This window comes from Styela clava, unplaced genomic scaffold (assembly GCF_964204865.1).
Source record: "Styela clava unplaced genomic scaffold, kaStyClav1.hap1.2 HAP1_SCAFFOLD_19, whole genome shotgun sequence".
NCBI lineage: Eukaryota > Metazoa > Chordata > Ascidiacea > Stolidobranchia > Styelidae > Styela > Styela clava.
In genome coordinates this window covers 150,001-155,000 of record NW_027556646.1, presented here as the reverse complement: position 1 = coordinate 155,000, position 5,000 = coordinate 150,001, and the positions used below count along the sequence as shown (strand labels likewise).

Sequence of the window (5,000 nt, the reverse complement as noted above, 5' to 3'; positions counted from 1 at the left end):
GAAAGAGCGGTGCGGGGCCGGTCGGAGCGCACCCTTTTCTCGGTGGCTGGCGGGCGAGAGAGTGCTGCGTCGCCGGCATCGGCGTCGAAAGAAGCCGAGCCGAAAAAAGTTAAAGTACAAACGTGCAAGCATACTAACCTAACCCTAGGTAAGGCATGTCAGAGCGAAAGACAGTAATTTCGAATGAGCCAAGAAAGAGCGGTGCGGGGCCGGTCGGAGCGCACCCTTTTCTCGGTGGCTGGCGGGCGAGAAAGTGCTGCGTCGCCGGCATCGGCGTCGAAAGAAGCCGAGCCAAAAAAAGTTAAAGTACAAACGTGCAAGCATACTAACCTAACCCTAGGTAAGGCATGTCAGAGCGAAAGACGGTAATTTCGAATGAGCCAAGAAAGAGCGGTGCGGGGCCGGTCGGAGCGCACCCTTTTCTCGGTGGCTGGCGGGCGAGAGAGTGCTGCGTCGCCGGCATCGGCGTCGAAAGAAGCCGAGCCGAAAAAAGTTAAAGTACAAACGTGCAAGCATACTAGCCTAACCCTAGGTAAGGCATGTCAGAGCGAAAGACAGTAATTTCGAATGAGCCAAGAAAGAGCGGTGCGGGGCCGGTCGGAGCGCACCCTTTTCTCGGTGGCTGGCGGGCGAGAGAGTGCTGCGTCGCCGGCATCGGCGTCGGAAGAAGCCGAGCCGAAAAAAGTTAAAGTACAAACGTGCAAGCATACTAACCTAACCCTAGGTAAGGCATGTCAGAGCGAAAGACAGTAAACTCGAATGAGCCATGAAAGAGCGGTGCGGGGCCGGTCGGAGCGCACCCTTTTCTCGGTGGCTGGCGGGCGAGAGAGTGCTGCGTCGCCGGCATCGGCGTCGAAAAAAGCCGAGCCGAAAAAAGTTAAAGTACAAACGTGCAAGCATACTAACCTAACCCTAGGTAAGGCATGTCAGAGCGAAAGACAGTAATTTCGAATGAGCCAAGAAAGAGCGGTGCGGGGCCGGTCGGAGCGCACCCTTTTCTCGGTGGCTGGCGGGCGAGAGAGTGCTGCGTCGCCGGCATCGGCGTCGAAAGAAGCCGAGCCGAAAAAAGTTAAAGTACAAACGTGCAAGCATACTAACCTAACCCTAGGTAAGGCATGTCAGAGCGAAAGACAGTAAACTCGAATGAGCCATGAAAGAGCGGTGCGGGGCCGGTCGGAGCGCACCCTTTTCTCGGTGGCTGGCGGGCGAGAGAGTGCTGCGTCGCCGGCATCGGCGTCGAAAGAAGCCGAGCCAAAAAAAGTTAAAGTACAAACGTGCAAGCATACTAACCTAACCCTAGGTAAGGCATGTCAGAGCGAAAGACAGTAATTTCGAATGAGCCATGAAAGAGCGGTGCGGGGCCGGTCGGAGCGCACCCTTTTCTCGGTGGCTGGCGGGCGAGAGAGTGCTGCGTCGCCGGCATCGGCGTCGTAAGAAGCCGAGCCGAAAAAAGTTAAAGTACAAACGTGCAAGCATACTAACCTAACCCTAGGTAAGGCATGTCAGAGCGAAAGACAGTAATTTCGAATGAGCCAAGAAAGAGCGGTGCGGGGCCGGTCGGAGCGCACCCTTTTCTCGGTGGCTGGCGGGCGAGAAAGTGCTGCGTCGCCGGCATCGGCGTCGAAAGAAGCCGAGCCAAAAAAAGTTAAAGTACAAACGTGCAAGCATACTAACCTAACCCTAGGTAAGGCATGTCAGAGCGAAAGACAGTAATTTCGAATGAGCCATGAAAGAGCGGTGCGGGGCCGGTCGGAGCGCACCCTTTTCTCGGTGGCTGGCGGGCGAGAGAGTGCTGCGTCGCCGGCATCGGCGTCGAAAGAAGCCGAGCCAAAAAAAGTTAAAGTACAAACGTGCAAGCATACTAACCTAACCCTAGGTAAGGCATGTCAGAGCGAAAGACAGTAATTTCGAATGAGCCAAGAAAGAGCGGTGCGGGGCCGGTCGGAGCGCACCCTTTTCTCGGTGGCTGGCGGGCGAGAGAGTGCTGCGTCGCCGGCATCGGCGTCGAAAGAAGCCGAGCCGAAAAAAGTTAAAGTACAAACGCGATGCTAATGAGCGAGCCGTTGTCTCGACTAATATGTAGGGGGCGTTCGATCGAGCGTCTGGCTTGAGCGCTTGTCGGCCTAGCAGAACGGTCGCATTGTTATGCCCGGGTTTTAGGCACCGCTGCAGGCGGCCGGCAGAGCTCTTGTTTGTGCGAAACTGAATGGATCGAGCCCGAGAGAGGGCGAGCAAAGAAAAAACGCAAATCGCTCCGCCTGGCACTGCCGGCGAGAGCGTGGACGTCGCGGCCAGCGACTGTCGAAGCTGAGTACGGCCGCAGGCGATCGCCTCGGTCTTAAACGAATGCGACGAGCACGCGCCGGGCGGCCCAGCAAGGGCCGAGCGCAGCTGTCGCAGCTATCTGGTTGATCCTGCCAGTAGTGATATGCTTGTCTCAAAGATTAAGCCATGCAGGTGCAAGTACGAGTTCTCGTAAAGCGAAACTGCGAATGGCTCATTAAATCAGTCTTGGTTTATTTGGTCTCGTAAGCGAAGTGGATAACTGTGGTAATTCTAGAGCTAATACATGCATTAAGCGCCGACTTCGGGAGGCGCGCTTTTATCAGATCAAAACCGACCGGGTTCGTCCTGTGACGTTTGATGACTCTGGATAACCACGCGGATCGTACGGTCTCTGCACCGACGACGTATCATTCAAGTGTCTGCCCTATCAACTGTCGAAGGTACGCTACGTGCCTACCTTTGTGATAACGGGTAACGGGGAATCAGGGTTCGATTCCGGAGAGGGAGCCTGAGAAACGGCTACCACATCCAAGGAAGGCAGCAGGCGCGCAAATTACCCATTCCCGACACGGGGAGGTAGTGACGAAAAATAACAATACAGGACTCTAACGAGGCCCTGTAATTGGAATGAGTACATCCTAAAACTCTTAACGAGTATCCATTGGAGGGCAAGTCTGGTGCCAGCAGCCGCGGTAATTCCAGCTCCAACAGTGTATGCTAAAGTTGTTGCGGTTGAAAAGCTCGTAGTTGGATTTTGGGCGAGCGCCGCCGGTCCGTCGCAAGGCGTGTCACTGGTTGCGTTCGCCTCACCTTCGGTTCTCCGTCGGTGCTCTTGACTGAGTGTCGGCGGTGGCCGATAAGTTTACTTTGAAAAAATTAGAGTGTTCAAAGCAGGCTGTTCGCCTGCATAGTGTTGCATGGAATAATGGAATAGGACCTCGGTTCTATTTTGTTGGTTTTCGGAGCACGAGGTAATGATTAAGAGGGACAGACGGGGGCGTCCGTACTCTGCCGTTAGAGGTGAAATTCTTGGATCGGCGGAAGACGAACTACTGCGAAAGCATTCGCCAAGAATGTTTTCTTTAATCAAGAGCGAAAGTCAGAGGTTCGAAGACGATCAGATACCGTCCTAGTTCTGACTATAAACGATGCCAACTAGCGATCGGGAGGCGTTACCATGACGACCTTTCCGGCAGCTTCCGGGAAACCAAAGTCTTTGGGTTCCGGGGGAAGTATGGTTGCAAAGCTGAAACTTAAAGGAATTGACGGAAGGGCACCACCAGGAGTGGAGCCTGCGGCTTAATTTGACTCAACACGGGGAAACTCACCCGGCCCGGACACAGGTAGGATTGACAGATTGAGAGCTCTTTCTTGATTCTGTGGGTGGTGGTGCATGGCCGTTCTTAGTTGGTGGAGCGATTTGTCTGGTTAATTCCGATAACGAACGAGACTCTGGCATGCTAAATAGTTACGCGACCTTCTCGGTCGGCGTCTAACTTCTTAGAGGGACTAGTGGCGTTTAGCCACACGAGATTGAGCAATAACAGGTCTGTGATGCCCTTAGATGTCCGGGGCCGCACGCGCGCTACACTGAGTGAAGCAGCGAGTGTCTAACCTAGGCCGAAAGGTCCGGGTAACCCGTTGAACCTCATTCGTGATTGGGATAGGGACTTGCAATTGTTTCCCTTGAACGAGGAATTCCCAGTAAGCGCAAGTCATCAACTTGCGTTGATTACGTCCCTGCCCTTTGTACACACCGCCCGTCGCTACTACCGATTGAATGGTTTAGTGAGATCCTTGGATCGGCCCCGTCGCGGCTGGCAACGGCCGCGTCGGCGTGTCGAGAAGACGATCAAACTTGATCATTTAGAGGAAGTAAAAGTCGTAACAAGGTTTCCGTAGGTGAACCTGCGGAAGGATCATTACCGAAAGTGGTGGTAGGCCCCGGCCGACCGCGCACTTAATTGTCTTTGGGTGCCGCCGAGAGGGCGGCCGTCAATCGGGGTTCCGCCCCGTGCGACACGCGTAACACGTTGGCATAGCAAGGCAGCCGAGTGCGATGGTGGCTTCTGGGCACCGCGCTCGATGTGCCGCCGGCCCAGCCCGGCGGTCGCTCGGCGCCGTTTGTTGGTGTTTTTGTGCAGTTGTTGTCGGTGGTGGTTTTGTGGTCGATCCCACAGTGTGACGTCCGCGCGCTTCGGCGCCGGGCGAAACGTCGAGGACGACTCTTAACGGTGGATCACTCGGCTCGCGAGTCGATGAAGGACGCAGCCAAGTGCGAGAAGTAATGTGAATTGCAGAACACATTGAACGTCGACCTTCTGAACGCGAATTGCGGTCTCGGGTCAATCCCGGGACCGCGTCTGCCTCAGGGTCGCGTTCGTCCTCACCCGAGGGCCGTCGCCTGGCCTCTGCGAAGACGGCCGGGCGTCGCCCCAAGTTGAAGCGGTCGCCGAGCTTTCTCGGCGCGACCGCGTGTCCCGTACACCGCCGGCCCCTCGACGTGTTCAACTACGTTCGAGGGGCGGGTCCAGGTCGGTCGGTCCGGTCACGAGATCAAGACCGACCGTGGGCCAAGGCGGCGACGGTACGCGCTCGGTCGGCGCCGGCGGCGACGACTTGCGATGCCAGCGGGCCGTGTAAGAAGCGGCCCGCTTGACACATACGACCTGAGTTCAGGCGAGAGCACCCGCTGAATTTAAGCATATTATTAA

The 5,000-nt window shown here is 55.9% G+C and overlaps 2 non-coding genes and 1 pseudogene across 2 annotated transcripts; all 3 read left to right on the top strand.

The window, feature by feature from the left end:
• Positions 1-2,401: 2,401 nt before the first annotated feature.
• LOC144419447 (small subunit ribosomal RNA) lies at positions 2,402-4,211 on the top strand. Its single transcript, XR_013474068.1, has one exon. It is a non-coding gene; the product is annotated as a small subunit ribosomal RNA (ribosomal RNA).
• Positions 4,212-4,509: 298 nt separating this feature from the next.
• Positions 4,510-4,663, top strand: LOC144419407 (5.8S ribosomal RNA). Its single transcript, XR_013474036.1, has one exon. It is a non-coding gene; the product is annotated as a 5.8S ribosomal RNA (ribosomal RNA).
• A 288-nt stretch (positions 4,664-4,951) lies between these two features.
• The window catches only part of LOC144419410 (large subunit ribosomal RNA), a 3,693-nt pseudogene continuing 3,644 nt past the window's right edge, over positions 4,952-5,000 (top strand).